Source organism: Natator depressus, chromosome 1 (assembly GCF_965152275.1).
Source record: "Natator depressus isolate rNatDep1 chromosome 1, rNatDep2.hap1, whole genome shotgun sequence".
Lineage (NCBI taxonomy): Eukaryota > Metazoa > Chordata > Testudines > Cheloniidae > Natator > Natator depressus.
In genome coordinates, this window is record NC_134234.1 from 142,307,107 (window position 1) to 142,332,656 (window position 25,550).

The following is a 25,550-nucleotide window of genomic DNA, read 5'->3' on the forward strand; positions in this document are numbered from 1 at the left end:
AGTGGGCTGTAGCCCACAAAAGCTTATGCTCTAATAAATTTGCTAGTCTCTAAGGTGCCACAAGTACTCCAGTTCTTTTTGTGGGTACAGACTAACACGGCTGCCACTCTGAAACCTCTTCTGGCTGTTACGCATGGGTTCTTAGGGAGATAAAGGAAATCATTTTCCAGAGATATCAAGGACATTGAGTTTTTGAGTGTGACACTGAATGATTGCATATGACCATTTGTATCATTGATATTACCACTGCTATACAATTGCAACAACTCCTATACAAAGTATGTCATGTAAAGTGTCAATGGAAAAGTTACAGTCTATCAAATATGATTATCCTGGTTAAATCCATGCATCATCTTTGTATCTAAAGTTATGAATATTGGCTGTGTACTGGCATCTTAAATGTGTTTGTTCCTGGGTGACACCTCACAAATAGATTTACATCAAAGCTATATGTTGATGGTCCATTAAGAACACTTCATTCTAACAATGGGCCATAGAAGAAACTCATCTCGCCCAGATAACACTCCCTGACACCAGGAGGCCAACAGCCACTCCTTGTGAGTCATCAAGCCATGAAGGGATATGTGCTATGCTCATGTGACCCTGGACTCCATCTTGGGTGAGTAACTTTCCACAAACAGAACAGGAGTATTTGTGGTACCTTAGAGACTAACAAATTTATCTGAGCATAAGCTGGGTCATTACACATATTGAATCTATTTCCCCATGTTAAGTATCCTCACACCTTCTTGCCAACTGTCTAAATGGGCCATCTTGATTATCACTAAAAGTATTTTTTCTCCTGCTGATAATAGCTCATCTTAATTAATTAGCCTCTTACAGTTGGTACGGCTACTTCCACCTTTCCGTGTTCTCTGTATGTGTATATGTATCTTCTTACTATATGTTCCATTCTATGCATCCGATAAAGTGGGCTGTAGCCCACGAAAGTTAATAAATTTGTTAGTCTCTAAAGTGCCACAAATACTCCTGTTCTTTTTGCAGATAGAGACTAACACGGCTGCTACTCTGAAACCTTTCCACAAACAGGGGCTGTGGGCTTTGTTTGGGGCAGTAAAATTGCATGCACATGGCAAAGGCTATAAAAGACCCCTGAAATATCTCCATTTTGTCTTTCTTTCCTGCTTTATTTCTCCGGACTGGATTTCTAACAGGGATGCTCTAAACAAGGACTGATGACCTCCAATCTGTTTGGGTGATTCCAGAGATATTTTTGCAAGCTAGCAGTTTATTCCATTACTGCTGTGGTCCTGATCTATGAACACTGAAAATCACTTGTATGTATATGATCCTTCAACCATTCAATAACTCTCTTCTTTTCTTTCCTTGTTAATATTATTAAATCATTAGTTTTTAGTTACTAAAGGATTGGCATCAGCATGATTATTGGGTAAGATCTGAGTTTTATATTGATTTGGCTAAGTGGCTGATCCCTTAGGATTAGAAGGACCCTCTATCTGATGAAATTGGTTTTCAGTAACCACTCACCATAAAGTCCAGTATCTGGTTGGTGAGCCAAGGGCTGGAATGCCTAAGGAGACTGCACTTTTACTTCTTGTTAACCAGTGTGGTGAGACAGAAGTTCATTTTTGTTACTGGCTTGATATAATCTACTGTTAGAATAATCACCAGTTTGGAGTGAATCTGCCCTATCTCTCAGCTGTATGTCCTGAATTTGGTATTCACAGCTGGGACCCACCAAGGCATGGTGACACTGGGTATTCATAATTTTCCTTTGAAATACGTGAGTATTTCCTTAAGAATTGGAATGTCTTATTTTTTCTGGTAAAGGTAAAGTTATGACTTGACTAATTTTCACTTGTGTTTATTCATGTTCTTCTACTCTGTTGGCAGTGAAAGGACTTTGCATCATTTTTGCTATCTTCCAGCTTTTTGATACAATGCCTTTGAAACAAATGTGGACAATCACTCAGGATATGTGTACCTGTAAATAATCCTGGATAAAAGAAGCAATGGCATTTTTATAATGGAAAATTAGAATTTACATACTATGCAATGGAAAAATGACACATACAATAAGACACTATAAGATGCTTAATGATCAAGCAGCCACTTCATCTTTTTATTTCAGTCCTACCCTTTCTCCCTCCCTCCCACCACAGTACCAGTCGCCACCATCGTATAGAAGACACATAATGAAATTGGGAAGCCCTTCTCTTGTACATGAAGTCACAAGATAGAGTAAATCAAAATCATAATCCTTAATCCCCTCCAGCCTTCACAACCTTCCTTCTGAAGTGGCTTCTGGACTAAGCCATCCCATAGCAAAACACTACTTTTTCAGTGATAACTAAGTAAGGAAGTATATATGTAAGTAGTGTCTTAACTGTTTACTTAAATTTACTAATTAAATAATTAACATCCGTACGATACTGAGAACACAAAAAATGCTGAATAGAGCACTTGTAATTTGTACTTGTTTTTATCCTAGGAAAAACATGACTGCTTTAATGTTACTGTGTTTATATGTTTCAGAGGTAAGCAAGAAATGTTCCTATTATTTATGTAAGTCCAATATCCAGATTAAGCAGCACATTCCACATACATATTATAAGACTGGTCACCATACTTGAATCTGTCAAATACCCAGGCATACAAAGAAAATATATTAAAGATTCACTAATTCTTTAATTAGTGTGAATAAATTATTTTGACTATTCCTCTTATTTTTGTGTTAGAGTGTCCAATGGCCCCACTTCTTCACATGCTGCTCTATATATCTTAGTGAACAAAACCCTAAAGAAAAATCCAGAAGTGACATATAAAAGTAATATTTAACAGGCCATGGATTTTAAAATGTTGAGAACACGTGTATATTGCTTTTACTATCACAGTAGATTAAAAGATATTTGGTGCAAGGACCATGTCTTCCTATGTACATGGACAGCGTGTAGCAATATGGCACCCTAAACCTAATTGGTGCAGTTAGGTGCTATCACAGTATGAATAATAAATAGCTATTAATAGTTTTTTACGCAAGCCAAACTCTTTTGGAACACATTTTCAAACAGGCCTCTAAGCTTTCTCTCACAAATGTGCATGCAACCACAGGTATGTGCAAAATATGCATTTGATTGTGCAAATCAGTTAGATGCTCAGTAACCAGATTTTTATGTGCATCTGCAAAATTTGTGGGCACATGTTGTTTGAAGGTGAAGCCTTGGATGTCTGTACTAGAGGTGTATACCCTATCACGTGATATATATGGTAAAAAGATTTCTACCTAAATATGCTTTATGGTCTTATTTATATTAGATCTTAAACTTTTTTAAAAAAATCTTTTTCCATGTAGAATCCAGTGTACAGCAGTCAAAATGAAAATCACACAAGTGGCCTCCAAACAGCACACAATATTTCAGATGAAGCAGACCCATTTGCCCATAAGGGTTAACAATATTGTTAGCAATGCCACAAAAGTACACAGTAGAGCAAGTCTGTTCAGATCGTCCTTCCTTAGAGGAGAGGGAATAACTAGGGTTCACTCAGCTTCCAAAATTTGTACTTTATTCTTAAAAGTATTTCCGCCCCTCTTTTGATATATTCGTGATATATCTAACTAGGAAAACTAAAACTGGGGAAGTGGCATTGATTTTGTGAACTAACATATAATTATTTTTTTCTACACTTCAACAGAATTACCAATATCCCTGTAAAGAACATATTTTAGTACAATTTAATTCCATGATATATTCATAGAGACAATCCTTCATTTCCCAGTAGTTGCCACTGGAGGTCACCATTACAATTCTTAAGCATTCCCTCCAGCTCAAAAGCTAGATCTGCAGCAGCATCTTCCCTTAAACGAAAAGAAAGAATGATTAATACTTTTCAAGCAGCTTCTTTCTGTTAGTGTCACAAAGAGGCATTGTGTAGGTACAAAGACAAATATTTGTATTTTGTGGGTAGGCTACACCTGTGGTGGATAAAAGGCTCAATAAATCCTCTTGTCTTTCCAATTAAAAAAACAATGTTTCATAGTTATATGGTATCACAAATGTTTGCGGGGTCCACACAGAGGTCATCAGTATGCAATGGTGCCCTTCAACATTTAACACCACCTCCCCCCCAGGATATAACAGTTGTTTTTAACACCCAAACCTCATTGATTTTTTCACCTTTTTATATGACAAACATTTAGTGCCAGCTGTAGCCCCTGCCCTGTTCCCCTAACAAACATCCCTATATTTACTTTCTTCTTATATATCACATTATTAGTGGCATATGAAACAAATAAAAAAATCAATACAAACAAAAAGTAAGGCTGTGAGTTTGTCACGGAGGTCACGGAAGTCATGGATTCCGTGACTTTCTGGAACCTCTGGGACTTCTGTAGCGGTCAGTGCAGCTGGCCTGGGGGCCATCTGAGCAGCTTGGGCATCCCCTGGGCCAGTCACACCTGCTGCTGCCAGGGCAGTCTTGGGCCACTGCTCTCCCCATCCCGCAGCAGCAGCAGCAGGAGTTTTGGTACGTGTGGGAGAAGGCTCAGGGCTGGGGGTTGGGCTGTAGGAGGGGGTGGGGGCTCTGGGCAGTGCTTACCTTGCGGGGGCTCCCTGGAAGTGGCAACATCCCCCTCCCTCACCTCCTAGCTCCATGTGCTGCCTCTGCCCACAGGCACTGCCCCTGCAGTTCCCATTGGCTGTGGTTCTCAGCCAATGGGAGCTGTGGAGCCAGTGCTTGGGGCAGGGGGAGCATGCAGAGCTAGGAGTTGAGGGAGGGGGATGTTGCCACTTCTGGGGAGCCACAAGGAGATGAGAAGGGAGCCTGCCAGCCCCCCCCAGCACCCCTCCCCAGCACTAGCGGAGGTCCCGGGCTTCTCCCCGCCACAAGCACCCATGGTGCCCCTTGGGCTACTCCTCCACGAGCACCCGCGGCCCCCCCCAGGCCACCCCACCCCAAGATTGAGTCAGGCATTTATAGTACAAGTCATGGACAGGTCACGGGCCTCTAATTTTTGTTTACTGCTCGTGACTTGTCCATGACTTTTACTAAAAATACCTGTGACTAAAATATAGCCTTAACAAAAAGGACAAGCCAACAAGTTTAAATTACTTGGGGAGTAGTTTTTGAAGGGTAAGAGAACAGGCTTTAATATAATATACATTTAAATGGGGATTTAAGTAAAATTTGAAGCTGTTTCCTCTGTAGATTAGCTGCACCCACATACAGTTTTATTAATAAAGGTCACACTGAGTTTTCTGATATTTAGATGATAACTTGATAATACTCCTTGTTTACAAGGTGATGAGTTAAAAGGCAACATGTTTATACCAAATAAAGTTTTAGTCCAAGCAATGTTTATGACTAAGTGACAGACACACTCCTAAATTATTATTCTGAAATATGCCTCCTCAAACCCCTTTCCTCCCAACTCATCCCCACTAAGTCTATTGTTAACCCCCTACTGTTCAGCAAGGATTAGACTGTTCCCGCCAAGTATAAATGAATGTTCACACTATCAATATGCATGTTCAATTTCTTTTAGAATCCTTCTAAGTTCTTGGCCTCAATATATTGTAGCAGTGAGTTCCATAGGATAATTATGGCTCCTTGTTCTTCTCTTATGAGAAAGAGTAAATCAGAAAGCCTGATTTATCTTCTCTATACCTTTCATTACCTGTGAAGGTCTATCATGACCTTAATTATTTTGGCCTCTCTCAATTACACAGTCCTAATTTTTTCCATCTCTCCTCACATGGAAGTTTTTCCATGCCTCTAACCATTTTTACTATCCCTCTCTGGACTTCATAAATATCTGATTTAAAAAAAAATAAGATAAATTAAGTGGAGTAGGACAAATGATACCATGCCATTCATTAAGTCAATACTATTATAATAGTATCAATGTTATTTACCTGCCTACTTTTTTATGCATCCCAGTATTGCCAACTCTCCCAATAGTAATGTTGATCTCAGAATATTTGGTGTTTTTCTTAAAGTCCTAGCCTTTGGAGTCATTTGATTATGGGAGAATCTGAGCTTCCAGAGAAGAGCTAGGAAGTGTGAACCCTAACGCTCAAAAAACCAAAAGGCAAATAAAAAGAACCCTAAACGTGTTAGTTTTTAAATCTCGTGATTTTCAAGACAAAATCATAATTTTTCTGAGGCTTGACTCATAATTTTTTATTTCTGTGAAAGGCCCCCCCACCTTCTCCATTTTATGGTATTTGAAAACGTAATGGGAATGGTGTGCCTATGAGACTTCCTATGAGCTAAGAAGAAGAGGCAGAGCTGGGCCACATATGAAGTTCTGCATCAAGGGGCTTCTGAGAGACAAAGGCCTGCAGTTGCTTTCAGCAGAATAAAAAAGGTGGGTTTAAAACTGCTGCTTGGCTGTCTTTCTCATCAGCACATCACAATGGCACGTCACATGCAGCCTTGTCTGCTTCCACTTTGATGCTTCACTTAAGGTGGCTCACAACTGAGAGTGCCTGTCTCAGGGCAGACTATCAGAAAACTAGGGCAGACACCCCAAACTGGCGGTGTGTTCTATTATTAGATCTCACCAAGCCAGTAACAAATGTGAACTCCTGGATCACTATACCAGCCTTACCATGGAGTCACAGACAGTTCCCTTAGACTCTCCAGCCTATCTTACCACCCAGACGAACTTCACTTAGTGATAATGGTCACATAAACCAAAAATCACATACATCAGGTTTCTCCACCTCCCAAAGGACCAGTCACTTACCCCCAGATCAATGGGTACTCTCGATCTCACGCCAAAGACAACTCTGGCAGCCAATTCTCTAGTAAACTAACTAAAGGTTTATTAGCTATGAAAACAGAATGAGAATTATTGAGAGATTAAAGCAGATAAAATATAATAACAGGTAAATCACAGTGTGTAACTCCAAATAGTGGCAATGGTAATAAACGGACAGTTTCCCAAAAATTCTTTCTCGGACTACCCGGAATAACTCTGGGGATCTCCATCTTCTTGTTCAGTTATTCTGCTCTGTTAGAGTCCAAACAGCCCAGAGATAAAGAATATCTCTTTGAATCAGTACCTGTAGCTTCTTTTCACAGACAACAATCTGACAAGTGTCTGTCTCCACATAATGGCCAATTGCTTTGAATTTAGCACTCTTCTTAATTTGCAGTCTGTGAGTTATTTAGTCACAGGGACATACATAATGTAAATGCATTATCATAGGAGTAGATAAGTGAAAACAATACAAGTAACATTCCATTAGTTTTCATGAAGTTCCAACACCTGACTACACTCTTACATTAGCACACATTTTGACATAGGGTTATTTAATTACCGGGTATGCATAATGTAAATGTAATGTAAAAGTAAACAACAGGATATAGATAAGCAAAAACAATACAGTTAACATCTCCTTTGAGCTCTACTAACCTACAAGTGAATTGGCCTGAACATATACTAATACATTTAACTCCTTTGATATTCACAAACAAGTGAGTTGGCTCTGGTTCTGGCCTGAGCTGGTCTGTCAGCATCACATAAGGCATAGCTGATGCAGGCTCTGGTACCCATACTCTGACTCCATTCAAGGCCCAATCCAGTGTCCATAGAAGTCAAAGGACAGTGGCTCAGACCCTCAGATTCTAAATACTCAGCACTGCCTAAAACTGAGGACTGGAGTGACTTAAATCTTAATGGGCTAAATGCATTTCTGCTGTATTTCCAATGACATCAAAGCAGGGATGAATTTGGCCCCTCTATTTGTAAAGTTCTAATCTGATGACCGTAAATAGGGCTGAAAAATTTCTTAACATCAGAATTCTTGCAAACCGTTTCTCAGTTATAAAACTGCCAAGATTTCTATTTTACCAAGCCAGATGTGATTTTAAGCCCAGATAACTACATATATCAATTTCCTCTATGAAAATAAGCTATTCCTCAAGATACATTTTTCTATTACGATTATCTATTTAAAAGTCTGAAGCCATCCACTTACATCAGAGTTATTCTGTATGTCTGTTATGCTAAACATCAGCTCAAATTGCCATTCTATTGTGGACCTTGCTGCTGTACCACATTGAGTTCTGTCAGATCTCAGAAGCTCTGAAGCAGGGCCAGACTTGGTCATTTTGAGACAGGAGTCATCTAAGCAGTGTCCAAGTGCTGCAGGAATGGGCACGGTGTGTGATTCCCTCTGATCAGTGGCAACATTGCTGATTCGGCAAAGGGCACTTTCCCCCTAAGTTGTTTGTGGCTCAGCCAATAGCCCAAAGTGCTGCTAACCGTAGCACTGGGATCATCCTGCAGTGTCTGTTTAATGAGGGACACACAAATCAAACCCTGCACTGTCCCTTAGCATGGCTTAGCAATGGGCCAAGTTAACTTGGAGATGCAGGCTCTATATCAATGCAGTACTCTGAGAATACACACACAGGCACCACCCCTTTACCCTGGACCCCTTCTCATCATTGGTGCCTGGTGATCGGGTACCAGCCCACTTCTTCCTGCTTTTAGGTGGTCCCTCTCCTCCTCCGCTGGTTATTTGGTGGGATGGGAGCAATTGCGATTGTCTGAATGTTGCCTATCCCAGGCCTGACAGGATACTTGAGGAACAGGATCCACCTTCCATTCCAGTAGGCTTCTGGAGCTGTGAAACATTCCCTCTACTTCTGCTAAATGCTGTTTTTTTTCCTGAGTAGAAACAAGAAAACCAACTTGTTCAATGGTCTATATATGGTCCTGCCCTTACACACAGGGATATCTATGGCTCTAAAGCCACCATGCCCACTCTTAACATAATTTATCTACATGCTGGTCACAATTACGAAAACGTCTGAAATAAACAACCATTTAAAAGAATGCTTGGGAGGCTAAAGTTCAGTATCTACATCCATATTTAAGCTTGCCAATAAAAATGGCTTGCTTTTGAATTCAATAGGACTGGGGCAGGCGCTCAGGGTGTAAATGTTTTGGGAGAAGGGACTAGTTCTTTCTCTGTTTTCTAAAGCACCATGGCAGATTCATGGCATTACTCGTATGTAAGTAATAAATAATAGCAAAACAAAGAATAACTATTAATAGCCAATTCCTTTGGCTCAGGAATTAGGTGGCTTTGGGTACAAAACTCTGACCTTCTTTCAAAGAGGTTATGTCCACGTCCAAAGATATAGAGACATTTTTCTTTGTTACCTTACAGTTCTCCTCTTAAAATTGAGCTATTCCAGGTAAGTGTGTATCTGGTTGTGTTCTCTTCATTGCAGTAAGAGTCCCTCTCTTCTGAGTTTCTCTCTTATCTCTTTTTTGTTTGTTTTTGCTTCATATTATGTAGCTTTTTTATTGTATGCAGCTTGGTTATATTCCTCCTCCTGATTTTTTTCTAGTCATAATTTCTTGGTTCCACATCTGTAGCCTCTCCCCCACCTTTTCTTACGGGTGTTCATTTCCCCTTATATTGATTGTCGTGGTGCTAGTATTTTCCCTTCTTTCCCACAGCTAAGAGATATTGAGACAATCTTCCGTAATGTCACTGGCTTGAATGATTAAGAACACACTTTTAAAGCTGCTGATTATGGACACTTGGGAACTGACTTGCTTATGTGTCTGCTTCCTGCCACAAGTATCTCATTGATTCAAAATGCGGTATTGTAATATGCAAAGAGAAATCCTACATTTTACTGTTCTTTCTGGGTCTCTGTCTGAATATAAATATAACGCTTGCTGCAAGAGTACAATGATTTTTAATGCAGTATGTTGTTATTGAGGTTATTCATGCTGGTGAGTAGAAGACACTAACACTCTTGCAGCTTTTTAATTTTGTTAGGTAGTTGACAAACATGACAAAATATTGCACGGTTGCAACCTGACCAAAAGGGAATAATAAGTGTAGTAAAGGGCAATAGTTATATGCTCTTCAATGTGTGTTAACAAGTGCTAGATAAAAAACATGCTATGATAAATGCAAATATTGTGTATGAGTGTGTGTGTGTGTGTGTGTGAATGCACCTACTATGCATATCAGCAGCTCTTTAAACCACAGCTATAATTTCTCCTATGAGTTAGTTGTGTTCAGAATGGCTGTCAGTGCCAGCACTTTCCCTGCCAAGGGGTTAAAAGTTCATCATACGATTTAAAAAAGAACAAACAAACAAAAAATGGACAAACTCCTCCCATTGTGCTTCAGACCTTAAAGGATCTCATATTTCTAGGCTGTGACATGCTGATTAAGACAAAAAAAGCAAGAGTTGTTCTACATAGCAAAGTAATGACAAATAGTGCATGACTTTATTATTACAAGTAAAAAAAGTGTAATGCGAGTTTTCAGAAAGCCCATGAGTTTAAAACTGTGCTGAAAATTGCTGTGGCCCTTGCAGAGTGGGCCTTAGATTTGCGATTGATCAAGGATGGCATTTTAGGAACAATGAGCTTTTTTCAGCCTGGAAGTAATTACTGGAGATGTGAGAGTCATGAATATCATTCCACAACTTCAGACTCCATTGGGGGGATTTTAAATGGTCTAAAACCCCTGGGTATATTTAATACATCCCTCCTGGTCTGGATACTTACTGTCCCCGGCTGCTTTTGGTATAAGATAACGTGCAGCAGGATTTATTTGGGCCCTGGCATTGCAAGAGAGATGCCACTTAATAAAACTTGGTAAGAATTTGCAATCTGAAGTCCTGCAAACATGTGTTCTTCTGCTGTGGCTAGCAGTGTCATTAGGGGTTATTGTGAGAGTTGAGCAGGAAAGTGGCATGGTATCTTTCAAAGAGCTGACCACTATTTATTTATTGTTGTGAGTGTGTGTGCAAAGGTGAAGATCCAATGTCATGCATGTTTCTCTCAACTGATTGGTCCTCTTCTTTGCCCTGTGTACATTTGACTGGTCTTGTAACTGCATGAATGCCCCCCCACCCCGGGCCAGGAAATATTGGCCTATATCTAAATAACTCAGATTTATAATCTCTGAAGCCCCTGAACAAGGCCATGTCCAAATAGGGTATTGTATTTATCTTAAATCTGTTTATCTTAAATCTGTTTATTTTATTCATATTAAGCTTTCCACAGACAATCAAATAAAGAATGACATGTACAACAGTGAGTGTAAATGAGGTGTAATTTTATTGGACTGAATTACCCCTAATATGCATGAATATTTAAACAAGAGCAATCCTATTACAGCCACACACATTAGGTTTTTATTCTCGTGTGTTTGATAGCCTGACCTTACAGTCACATCATTTTGCTTCCTTAATTTTCATTTGTTGGTTATTTGATGATGTTATTTTCAGTTCACTTCACGTTCTCTCATTATTCATGAATTGTAGAGACTAATGGGACACTTCTTTGGCAATTGTGGTAGAATGTGCATACAACAGCCTAGTTATTGTTTCATATTTCAAAGTATGATAGCACTGCAAGCCAGGTTTTGGTTTGTTTTTTAATTTCTAATGTATTAAAACTTAATAAAGACATTACTGAAAACTGGGGAATGGTATTGTTGCCCATAAATTCACCCTTGATTGTTCAGTGTCTAATCCTGACACCATTTTTCATCTGGTCAATTATTTTGAAATATTTAGAGATGGACCTGAGTATAGAGGCCCCAATCTATCCTTACTCTGCAAAGCACTTAAACGTGCGCTTAATTGATTTGATGAATTGGGTCCAAAGCTAGGATCCAGACCTGAATCTGGATCCAGATATCCCCACTCCTCTCCATGTTGAGGAGCTTTTGATTTCTCCCATTATAGAGAGAGGGACTGGTCACAAATTTCAGAACTGGGCATGGGTATGAACTTCCTCAAAGTTTATGGGTGTTTAGATCTAGCTTTTGATTTGGAACCATCTCAACTAATATATGACAAATGCCAGGCTAGAGGATAATGTTAATAAGTCATGCTATCAAATATTGCTTCTCCTTCTCCAGTAATTTAGATTCATCTATCTTTGCTAAATTTAATTTTTAGATTGCCCCATACCTACTGAAAACTTGCATACATTTTATTACTAACAAGTGGGAATAAGGAGTTCATAGTATTGTGACTGAGGGTTTGGACTCACCAGTCAGTTTCACTTTTCTTGCAATTTTGCATATATCTAGGTATCCCTATAGCTTTATAGATTTGACTGAGGGATGTAAAGATAAAGAGATATAGCTATCAGGCAAAAATTTCTAAAGTGCTTAAGTGGCCCCATTACAACATAGGTTCCCAAATCACTTGGACATTTTTGAAAAATGGGACTTAGGCTCTCATTAAGTGGTTTGAAAGTTTTACCCATAATGTCTTTTTTCCTCTTTTATTATTCCTTTTCATCACCCCCTCTTCTTAAATATTTATTGTAACCTATGTGGTCATGTTTGGTTTCAGTGTCATGCTGAAATGCCATGAATGTTTTTATTACCATTTGTCTTTATTAAATACAAAAATAAACCAAAAGTTCTTTAGAAGAAAGCAAACAACATACCTTTAAAAAGAACAGATAGAGGTCCTGATCTTGCGTTCTTTGTGAACCCAAAGCTCCCACTAAAATCCCTGGGAGCTTGCAGTATACAAGGAATGCAAGACCAGCCCATAGTTAAGAGCAGAGTGATCATTTTCCAGCCCATGGATATTATTTAATTTATAATAATAAAAATATAGTAAATAAATATACTATGTAATGTTGAAGTCAGGAAACCTGGGATCTATTCCCAACCCTGCCAGTGATTTGCTGTGTGACCTTGGGCAAATCACTTAACTTTTTGGTGCCTCTGTTTTCTCTTCTACCTTTTGTCTATCCTGTCTATTTAGAACCTGATCCAGCTCCCATGGAAGTTAATAAAAGTCTTTTCATGGTCCTCAGTGAAGTTGTATTAGACCCTTGCACTGTAAATTCCTCCAGAGAGGGGCTGTCTCTTACTAGGTGTATAGAAATTGCCTAGCACAATAGGGCCCCAAGCTCAGTGGGGACCTCCAGGCTGTACTATAATTTTACTAATAATATATATTATATAATTTTATTCTTTTGGAGCCTTTACATAACAAAATATACATGTGTAGTTTGGTAACCGAAACCATTCTTTCTGTATTAAAGAAATACTTATGGGTGACATCTGTGGGGAATAGAATAATAGCATTATATGATCAAATTAGAGGGAAAAAGAAAATAAAGATTGAAATAGGGGTGTAAAATAGCAGCCCATCAGTTGTGTGCAATTATGCCCTCGCATTTTTCTCTTTTCTTGCTTTCCTTTGTTTATTTTCATAGTTAAACAGAGAAGTTTTAATATAGAAAAGTTTTAGATTCTCCAGCTGTTGTAAACTATTTCTGTTATCTCAAAATATTAAATAAAGACACTCTCTGAGAGCCAAATTCTCACCTCTCTCATATGCCATTTACTTCCAATAAAATAACTCCCATCAGAGTCACTATTTCATGGGTAAGGTGAGCAGGGGCCATATCACGTCCTTTTAAAAGCACAGCAGCATTCATGTGAGTACTAAATACCAGCTCCCCTGCTTATTGTTTTTTAAAATTGACAGATTAAGTTATTCTGCCTCAGGTGAACAAGAGCGACCCAAGCAGGATCTGAATGATCTACGGTCAAAACCTCAGCTGTGACTTCTTACACTATCCCCTTGACACCTGCAATTGTTTTTTTTTAAATCCCATGGGTTCTCTTAGCCTTGCAGCTAGTACAGTCGTGACATTGCCATTCTGTATGTGTGTTGGATGACAACGAGTTAAGCCATATAATTGCCACATAGTAACCTGTGATTTAAAAAGGTCCCTGGACTATTTCACATTATGAAGTATTCATTTCCCTGCTAAGATTTGTCAGTGTCAGTGATACCTATTATCAGCACACCACACCAGCATCATTGCACAGTCATATTTTCCTTAGACCACAATATTATTCAGACAACTCTATCCCTGACTTGCCAGGGTCACATCATTCTCTCTCGGATGGTGGAAACAGCAGGAGATGCAAGGTAATGAGCCGGTAGTTGGATGCCCCTGAAGTTGGGTCGCTGCATGTTTTATATTCCCAAGTCAGTGTCCATGGAGACAGCAGAGCAGAACAACAATAGATGGACCTTAAAGAAATTAGCATGCTCGACAGTGAAAAATTGACAACTCTGGTAAGATTACAGACCTTGAATCACTGTTATCCTTTGCTCCCAGAAATTCCAGACCCTGGAATTCTGGGTCTGCAGCCTGGGTCACAAAGAGGAAGGAAAAATGTTCTCAAACTTTGCAGAAAAAGAGAAGTCTGTAAGTTTTAGGTCAACATAGACTCAGCTGATTATAGGGTCTTTGCCTGATATACAGTATGTAAACATTTGACTTCTAAAGTTTTAATAGTCTCTTAAGCAAAGATGGGCTGATTCAAGCAGTGATCCAGGTGCCTCCAAAGTTAGAATTTTGGGACTCAGGTTTTCCTCTAGTATCCAAACAAACATGATGGCTTTCACAAAGCAAGGGTCTTCATATGTTTTAATACAACACCTACCCGATCCACGTTGGGGCATCTGGGCACTAGTGTAATATTAATAAAACTAATAAAAATGGTCTCTGCCCCCTACCCTTAATATTGTTATGTCCCCAACAGCTTTTCTCCCTGTAGCATCCCCTTGTCTATTTACAATCTAAAATATTTGGCAGGGGAATTACACAGGGAGGTGAGGTAACTTACCTGAGGTCACAGCAGAGCCAGGAACAGAACAGAACAGAACAGAACAGAGGCCTTCTGAGTCCCAGCCCAGTGCCCTACCCACTGGATCACCCTGCCCCTCTTTCTTGGGAATAAAAGTCACCCTCCATAGGGCAGACTGAGAGACTGATATGATTATCTGACCCTTTGCAATTGCTATACCCCACTGATCTAGTGGGCAATGTCTTTGCTTGCCTATTTCAGTAAAAGTCAAAAGGAGAACAGGTGAGCAACATATTTTAACCTTAGGAAACTGGGTCATTATCTATGTTTCCTAGATTAGCACCTGCCACACATTTATGGCATCTTACTCCTTAGAGTCTTCAACTCCCCCCCGATTCTCTTTTCTGCCACCAGCTGCATTTTCAAAACAATCTGTTGGCAGAGTGAAGTGAATGATGCACGATACTGGATGAATGACTTCCTCTTGGGCTAGGCATATTTTGGCAAATATAAGACTGATTTTCCTCTCATTTACCCCAGAGTATATAAGGAGTAACTCAGCTAAAGATAGTGGGAAACTGGTGATGTGAGAACAGAAGCACGCTGTATGTCATGTGGTATATTTGCATTTATTTTGCTGTTCCCGATCGTCACATTGCTCAGGTTTGAGGTTATCTCACACTTGTGAATTATATAGTCCAGCTTCACTTGAATTTAGTATTTTCTCTGCCAACCTACAAAAAGAGTGCTCTTTAGTTTTTGGGTTCTGTTTTTGCTCTCTGCTTTTGTTTTTATTATTATTATTGAGTGGCTGTCACAAATTCAGCTCCCTTGAAAGTAATGGAATTAGACTGTCAGCCAGTCTTTGCTTTAATGGATTCAGTCAGTGCTCTATATCTGTAGATTCTGTGCTTAGGAAATTCATCTTTCTGAAACTCTCCATGATTTTCAAGACAGCAGTTTGCATCAGTGGCAGATGGACATAGCCAGGAAGTGGAATGCTTGGAATTGCAGCATGTTTGAGGAAAACAAGAGGCCTATCTGCTTATGGAAAGTATAATAATCATGAAATATTAGCCCAAAATGAATGGACTTTTGTCTGCTCAGTATTTTAAGATTCGCAGGTACTTCTGTCACAGTTTCTGTGAAGTTCTGAAGCAAAAGTTTTGACAGAATGCATTTATAAAGACTCATTAATTTTGAAAATATTAGCCTAAGGTATTTGTTTTGAAGAACTTTTGTCATTGTCTATCACTAAAAACTTATGTGGGTAATGAAAACAAAACCAAACATAACATGGTGAAAATGTAAGCAAGGATGACAGTAGGTCTGGCCTACGGCATCTTCAACACTGTGCAGATAAACTGACTAAGAAGGAGCACAAAGATCTGGAAGTCCAGTTTATGTAAATTAGCTTCATATCACGCCATCAGAAAGATTAGGCAAATGTATTAAAAAGCCTTGGCACAAGAAGACACTACAGAAGTTAAAGTTGTTGATCCTCCAGTGACTGTAAGCTAGTTTTCCTCAGCTGAACTTTTTCCCAAGTCCTTTCTGTTCTATGGAAATGTTTCATGGCGTTATATCCCTGTGTTCATTTAAATGGCAAAATCCCCAGCACTGTAGTCAATTCACAATCTGCGTCCTGTCAAATACTTCACTCTTTCTGTTATCTGTAGAAGATTTCAGAACCATGCGTCCCATTAGAAAGACTAAAATGCCTTTTTCTCATTTGCTTTCCAACAAGGTTTGAATGGGTTCCAGACAATCACTAAGATGCCTGATTTCTGGCACAACTTGACCTACAGACACATTATCATCAATACTGACTGTCATAGGACAAGAATCAGAGGAAAAGTCACTTTCTTCTAATGCTGAACAAGAAACTTTCTTAGAATTACATTAAAATACTATTAAGGTTGCAAAGTCAAAAGTTAGGCAATGCCTGAATTAATGCCTGAATCTGTATCCATAGGAAAAAAAGTCTGGAACTACAGTTTTTTGTCATTCTTTACTTCCCTTTTTCTGTTCAAGGGTAGGAGCTACGAGTTACTCTCAACGAGAGATCTGGGTAATGTTTGGTACAATCTCTAGCTCTGCACATAGTTCTGCCTGTCAGCCATTGGGTATTTGAATATCCATAACAGAAGATAAGCATGGGCAAGACATACACCCATGCAGGGGAATAAGGAGGCATTTCAATCCCCTGTAGGGGGCCACATCATAGGTCATAGTGTGGGGGGGTGTTGACACCAGGGGGCACTACTACTCCTGAAATGGATCTTTACTGGCTCCCAGTGGAGCAGATTACTGTCATACCAGTGAAAAAGGTCCACAGTAATTATCTTCAATACACAGCAGTTTACTGAGATGGAATTACACAACCGGTAAAGGGTTATATCAAGCACATAACTTCTATGTTCGACATTAAGATCTATACATTTCCCTTAATGAGTCTCTCTTTCACAGACATACACAAACAGGCCCTGCGCTAGCCTCATGCAGTTCCTGCTTGGCAAACAGAGAAGGTGGTTACCAGTTTTATAAATGGCTTCTTCTCTGCTTATCTGTTCTTCTCAGCCCTCTGGTCTGTCTTGGATTCCCACGAAGCAAGGCCTCGGTTGCCTTGAGACCCCTCTGCTTCACAGTCCTACTCAAGCCCACGGAGCAGAGTTTTGGCTACTCTGTCTAGCAACATTGCTTCATCAAGCATCAGTGAAGGAATTCCAACAGTAATTTAATTTGCTTGATTTTTACACTCGTTTTCCTCAAAGGAGTCACATCTTAAAAGCATGGCTAGTGGGCATGTGGTTACTAATTTTTACTTAATTAGTATTTTTAGAAGGGGCTTGAGGGGTGGTACCGAATGAAGATCACCCCATGTTTACTCATTCCCTCTGGCTCTCCGCGTGATGTTCCTTCTGTAAGGTCACTAGAACCAGGTCGACCTGTGCTCCATGCTGGAACTTTATACATGTGATATTTACTTTTACATGGGCCCATATTTGCCGACCAGTAGGTTCAATATCAATTGTACACGCAGACTTGTGCCAGTTCTTTAGCAAATGAAAGGGAATATGCCACCAGGATCCTCTGCAGCCATTCAGCCATATTGAAGTCATGTCAAGTTATGTTCTCATCATTCATTCAGTATGGCCACACCAATTTGGCACCATCCTAACAGGGAGGAAGAACAGCCTCCTTGACTCCATCCCACAAATGCACAAGCCAGTACAGATAAACCAGAATGGAAGGGAAATAATCTTTTATTGGTTTACTTTGCTAAGTCTGACTCCGGAATCTTACCTCCCTTCCTGGCTTGGTCTTGGGGCAGTGAAGTTACATGCTGTTTCTTGTTGTGGGCTAAGAATTAAACTCTCAATCTAGCCTTATGAAAAGAAATTGGGTACTACACAATCTTTTATCATATAAATACACTCAAATATATATATGAAAAAATAGTCCTGTGTGTGGTAGAGAGAGAGAGAGAGAACCTGAAATACAGGGCCTCATGCAAGACCTGAAGCCCGAACCACAGTCAGCAAAGACAGGCCATGATGTGAGTAGAAGTCAAGCCCTGTCATAAAGCAGATTAATAAATTCATAGATACTAAGGTCAGAAGGGACCATTATGATCATCTAGTCCGACCTCCTGCACAACGCAGGCCACAGAATCTCACCCACCCACTCCTGAGAAAAACCTCTCACCTATGTCTCAGCTATTGAAGTCCTCAAATCGTGGTTTAAAGACTTCAAGGAGCAGAGAATTGTCTGGTACATGAACTTAGCAAAGGTATGGCTAGTGTTGCTAAAACACAGGCATGCCTAAGAAGTACTAGGTACTGGGCATTTATGTAAACACATTCCTAGAGGATGGTACAGGAATACTTAGAGTTCTGAAGTAACAACAAACACATTCCTAGGGCAAGGTACAGGGACACCCCGACCTCAAGTAAGATAAAAATGGGCTGACAGAATAATGAATGGGGATGGTTTGTTTGATCCAGCAGGTACAAGGTGTAGGGTTGGTAACTAACCGTGTCAGGAGTATAATATGTAACTTGCTTCTATCAATGTATGAAAGGGGAAGTCATAGGAGGGGCACCTTTGTCCAGCCTAGGGTGCAGCAGAGACTCCTGTTGCTGACTGAGATGATCCATTGTTGCAGGCAAACCTGTGTTAGAGTTCTTGGAGCTCCTATGGGGCACTAGGACCCTGCTTCACAGGCAATAAACCCGGCCGAGCTCCTTCACCACCAAACCAACCCAGTGATCTTTCTTTATGAGTAACTTCAAGGTCTTCTGAATTAGCAGGCTGCACTATCTGCTCATGCTGATAACTCCAGAGCTCCAAGAAGAGAAGCACCGAGCAGCTGTAACAGGTTAGCAGCCTGGACTCAGCAGCAACATTCCATCTGTCTACACTGTGAAATAAATGAGTAACTACTACTTTTAAAAGCAATGCATCCAGTTTTGGTTGGGAGTATATATAGCTATTACCATTTGATATCACTGGCGCAACTCACAAGATGAAATATGTTCACATAAACAATGTGTTAAATAACTTAGGATAAGCTACAAATTCATAAATGTAAAAAGGGTTAAATGGCTCAAATAATTTCCACGGCGACTAATTCTCCTAGTTTTAGCTGCCACCCGAAAAGGATTTTTCATAGACAATTAAGGAGGACAGCAGAAAAAAAGAGGAGAAAAGAAGGGACAGATCAACACAGATCATGCTTATTCCCTGATAGATTACCAGCTAATTATTCCTTAATTAGAAATGTCAGGTATTCCCCCCACCACCCCAAGAAAATCATGGATAAAATGATCAATTTCCATTTCACATGTTTTAGGAGTGCAATTTTGCAAGCTTTCAAAGCCAAGAAGATGTATTTAATGGGGTCTTTTGATTAAGAGAATCCCCATGGTTCACCCTTTGCTCATACTAGTTGCTGATAGTGTGCTCATTATAGGAATATCTTGCTCTAAATGAGAATGACAAGCTCTCATTTTGTTAGAAAGATTATAAAGCAAGCACCATTAAGGACCATTGGCTGTAGAAAAGTGCTTGTGGTAAGCACTGTGTAGTAAAGCTCAACTTATTTTCTCTTTTATGTTTCCATGCTTTCATTTGGTTTCTTTTTCATTCATCTGTCTAGGTAAATCTCAAACACTGGTACGGAATAAATAACTCCCTGAAAATATGCCTTGTAAGTAACTAGCTCATCCAAATTTATCTAAGCTGTCCGCTCAACAGCTTTCAGGAGTTTATAGAACTTAATGTGATTGAGTGATGACTAGGCTACCCATATATTGCCATCTAATGGAGGCATTTTAAAGGAGGTGTTGACAACATTCATTATGAGTTATTCCCCATAAGTTTCCCAAAAGCTATTTTCTCTGCACTGAAAAATATACAAGCTCTTCCTCCTTACTGAATAAGTGAGTTCATTTCAGCATTAAATTGTAGAGCTTGTACACTTAACGTTCTTAATATCCCCGACTGTCCTCCCTACCTCTTTCTCTAGATATATGAAAAGCCATTCAGTAATGAATTACAGTGCAAGTTCTTCTGGAATCACCATGAGTTTGTTGTTTAAGCTAATGTGCTTGGCATTCTCCTGGCAAAGTCTGTCTCATATGGAACACATGGACTGTAACATTGGTTAAGTTAGCATGATGCTGTATAATCTGTGCATATTCTGTGGTGCCTTTTGATGCCATTAATAATCTGACTTTACTGTGTGTCTAAATTAAGGTAATGTATTTGTTAGAGGTAGGGAAAAGTAATCTTGAGTAATTTGTGTTTGATCATACAATAAAAAGTGAAGACTGATAGATGGCAAAGGCTTCCCGTGCATTGGGTAGTCACTACTTTGAAACTGGAAATTCACTAATACAGTATGAATGGATCCACGGCAGCTTTTCTACCAGTGCCTGAATTAAATGAAGACATGCCTCTCTCAACAACAATGTAATTATACCACATCATATATCTGCATAGGAAAATATAGGGTTTATTATGCCAGATCAGCCTATTGGGGGTCCAAACTGATCTGAGATAGAAATCTCTCAACCCCATGACTTAATATCTCAGCTTCATATCTATGCCACTAAACAGATTTGTGATACTAAGAATACAGAGTACATTTATATTAATTAGGAGAAAATGGTGTAACGGTATTATATTTGTGACAAATTAACACAAGTCAGGAAATCCATGCTAAGGTGTATTCAGTGGTGTGTGATGGTACACAGCACACTGTATTTTATATTCCATCGGTGTCCTTTAAGACCACAGTAATAAAGACACATTCTGATAAACTGTATAAGGATTAATACCCTTTACTTGGGATTTCCTCACTTTTCCCAGTGTATGTAACTAATTTTGGCCCCTAATCTGCAAATGATTCTTCGTCGCTGTAACCTGCACCTGTATGGACCCCCACTGAAAGCAATTGCAGGTTCAAGGCCTTAGGGTGAAATTCTCCTGTGCCAAGAGTTTCGGAAATGGGTACTGGAAACATGGGCCCCAAAATAAGTGGCTTGATTTTTCACAAGCGCAGAGTCACTGAAATCAATGGGAGCTGCTGAGTGATCAGCGCTTCTGAAAAATCAGGCCTCTTAGTTTGGTGACTAAATATAAATTTTGGAGACTAGTTTTAGCCACCCATATTTGAAAGTCTTGACCTGAGTCTGCTGAGAACCCATACAAGGCTCTTCCCATAACTGCTGCCTTTAACGTGGACTTAAATGAAGTGAAGAGCCTTATGTGAGCTCTCTGCATGTGGGAGAATTTCAACTTTAGTAACTTTTCTGGAGAGATCCTTTGCCATTTCCCTCCATTTTCCCCTTCCTTAAAAGGCTCAGAGGTTACAGGGACTCTCAATTTGATCACAGTGGGCTGGATGCAGGTCCCTGTGGAATAATACCACTTTACTGCTCCACCTTTCTCCTGCCTTGGGGGATGCACTTTTTCTGGAGAGTTGTCATAAATATAAAGGGAAGGGTAAACACCTTTAAATCCCTCCTGGCCAGAGGAAAAACCCTTTCACCTGTAAAGGGTTAAGAAGCTAAAGGTAACCTCGCTGGCACCTGACCAAAATGACCAATGAGGAGACAAGATACTTTCAAAGCTGGGGGGGGAGGGGAACAAAGGGTTCTCTCTGTCTGTGTGTTGCTTTTGCCGGGACCAGAGCTGGAATGTAGGTCAGAACTCCTGTAAAGAGTTAATAAGCAATCTAGCTAGATATGCATTAGATTCTGTTTTGTTTAAATGGCTGATAAAATAAGTTGTGCTGAATGGAATATATATTCCTGTTTTTGTGTCTTTTTGTAACTTAAGGTTTTGCCTAGAGGGATTCTCTATGTTTTGAATCTGATTACCCTGTAAGGTATTTACCATCCTGATTTTACAGAGGTGATTCTTTTACTTTTTCTTTGATTAAAATTCTTCTTTTAAGAACCTGATTGCTTTTTCATTGTTCTTAAGATCCAAGGGTTTCGGTCTGTGTTCACCTATGCAAATTGGTGAGGATTTTTATCAAGCCTTCCCCAGGAAAGGGGGTGTAGTGCTTGGGGGGATATTTTTTGGGGGGGGAGACATTTCCAAGTGGGCACTTCCCCTGTTCTTTGTGTAACACTTTGGTGGTGGCAGTGTTTAACCCAAGCTGGTAAGAATAAGCTTAGGGGGTCTTTCATGTAGGTCCCCACATCTGTACCCTAGAGTTCAGAGTGGGGAAGGAACCTTGACAAGAGTAATGTCCTGTTCTCCAAAGGCTGACCTGCCGACACAAGCAATAAATGTATACTTCATGCACAGCAGCTGACTGGATGGCCCTTAACATTTAAAAAATAAAATTACTGCAAGTGCCTTTGCCTTTTAAATTCACCATAAAAAGGCATGAACCCCAGGGTGTCCAACTGTTTCATGCGTGTAGAGCTCCAATTCAGTCCCTACAAAGGTGTTTTGCACCTACACTGATGCAGCTGAAAATACCATGTGGGTAGAAATGGAGTACCATTGGTGACTGGCAGAGCATTGATAAAATCTTCCCCGTGCTCTTTTGTAACTGTTCGGAAGTATTTCATCATGGTGTAGTATGTCTTAGTGACTTTGTGGATCATTGACACATCTGCATCAAGTATTAATGAGATAATATTACTAGAACTTGTACAAATGGAAATTATAGGTCTTTTGAAATCAATACAACTGCACACAGCAGGCTACAGGTTCCACAAGAAAGAGTTCATGCTTAAGGAAAAAAAAAGGGGGGGAACAGAAAGTAATCAGTTGCTGCTAATGAAGATTATAGTACAGTTTTTCAGTGCTACTTTTAATTCTTGTTTAGTGCTAAGAAATCACCATAATAAGAGGCTTAGAAATGTCACAGAAAGCTACTTTTCCAGCAATAACTCAGTTATTTGACAGGTTTCAGAGTAACAGCCGTGTTAGTCTGTATTCGCAAAAAGAAAAGGAGGACTTGTGGCACCTTAGAGACTAACCAATTTATTTGAGCATAAGCTTTCGTGAGCTACAGCATCCGATGAAGTGAGCTGTAGCTCACGAAAGCTTATGCTCAAATAAATTGGTTAGTCTCTAAGGTGCCACAAGTCCTCCTTTTCTTTTTTCAGTTATTTGATATTTTTTTAAGATACCAAAAGCAATTAGTCTAATAATAGATTAAAGACCTGCAAAAACTCTCATTCTCTCTCTCTCTTTTTGTACCAAAAAAACCCCAACCTAATTTCCTAAGTGATATGTAGGAAAATATAAAAATGGGCCACACTTCTTCCTGTCCCCACTAACTACAAACCAGTCACACTGAGTTTTATTCACTTTTGCAAAAATTTGTTCCTAATTTGAACCATTTTGCCTGATTAAAAACTCATGAACCAGAATTTAGTCCTGCAGCCAGTTTTAAATTCAGATTAGAGACCTCTCCCCAAGGGTGTTTATATTTAAAAACATTGGCATGAGATAAACGAGGCGGGGGTATATTAATCACATTATTAGAAGGTGCCTCTTTCTCCCCCATTCCGGTCCAGCTGGTGTCAGGATTACTCACTCTCCCCCCAAGCAGAGTCAGCACAAGGCCTGACACAGCTGAGGGTGCGCCAAGACTGCTGTCTTGCTCCACTGCAAAAGAGGCTGGGAAGAGGTGGGGCCATGGCAAATGGACTGTCCGCACAGGGGTGGACAGCAGGCTGTATAATCCTGCACATCAGGTTAAATGCCTCAGTTTGTCTCTGAGGGTATGTGCATGCTGCAAAAAAAAATCCCCCGTGGCAGCGAGTCTCAGAGCCCAGGTCACCTGACTTGGTTTTGTGCTACTGGGCTAAAAATAGCAGTGCAGATGTTCACACTTGGGCTGGACCCCGGGCTCCGAAACCCACTCCTCTTGCTGGTTTTCAGAGCCCGGTTTCCAGCATAAGCCCAAATGTCTACACTGTTATATTTAGCCTCAGCGTGAGCCTGATACAGTTGACCCGGGCTCTGAGACTCACAGCTGTGGGTTTTTTGTTTGTTTTTTTGCAGTGCAGGCATACCCTAAGTGACATTTTCAGTTTTCTTAGACAGATGCTAACAAAAGTCATGCTGAATGTTATTATTTTTCTGTACTCAAACATGTATTAGGTTCTTTGCAAGATTGGGTATTTTCATGGGTGTGTTAACAGTCAGTGGAGGGTCATGCAAAACACCAGTTTTTTATTCCCTTTGATAAACCCTTGTGGGGAGCTGCTCTGTCCTGTTGAACAGCTATTGCATAGTGCCCTAGATCTTGCAGGTTAAGAGCCAAATTCTCTAGTTGGGTGACAGCTGTTTGGGCACTACTGAGGGCCCGCTCCAAATGCCTTGCAGAGAACTAACTTGGCATAGGAGAACTCAACCTGTTGATCTGTGCTATAGCTGGTACTTGCACCTTTGTCTCTCCTTCTTGTCACCGAGGGGATGGCAATCCTCCATCGTTGCAAGATGCATTAAGGACCCCTAAACCTATGGCAGAACTTTGAGTTGCCTGACAGCAGCTCAAAGAGGAATTTGGGGGCAGGCCTGGAATGAATTCACTCCTAAGGGTCTGTTTCTGCAACACTCTTGTTGCCGTCAATAGGGCCAGGCCTGGTCTTAACATTTTATATGTAGTCAGTAAAGTCTGTAATGTGCTTGGGGACCCATTTGGAGAAAGGCACCTGTCACGTTAGGAGCAGAGCATTTGACTTTGCTTGGAAAGAGGTAGGAAAGGTCACAAGAAAGCTACTATCTCACCTCTTCATTTATTTTAAAATATGTTTGATCCACACTGCATGCAGCTCACAGATTTATAAGCAAGGATGCTCTAAGACTAGGCTTTCACTTTTTCTGACAGTAAGCTTTGGGACTGAGGTAGAATGTGTTAAGGGAGAGATCTATTCAGAGGATCTTAGAATCAGGATCAGTTCTCAAAATAATGATTTCATTTCATTTAGGAGGCTCTTCTTTTTAACTATGCATCCAGGTCCTTTGATAGCAGCAGGGTCAAAGTGCAAATGGGTCTGGTTTAACGGTTCTAAACAGCACCTCAATGTACTAAATGAAGCCACTATTTTGTGGACTGAGAGTAATTACAAGATACCCTGGTCTGGTGGCTCAAAACTTTCTCCCTAGTGACAAAGTTAACTTTAGAAAAGCATGAGCCTCTCGAAGAAGCATCAGAGTGGGAGCACTGGATGGATGCAGTGTCAGAGCAAGACGAAAGTAAGAGGAAGTATTGTACTTTGATTAAATTTTTCTTCTCCTTGCAGTTTGGAGCGCTTTTTGTGACAAGAGCTTCTTACTACGTTTCCCCCCCACCCCCACAAACTCTCACAGCCTATGTTTAAAAAAAGAAGCTTTCACTTTAGGCAACAGGAGAAGCATTTGTATTATTAAAGAAGATGACTAAAGGTTGTTCCAAGCAGA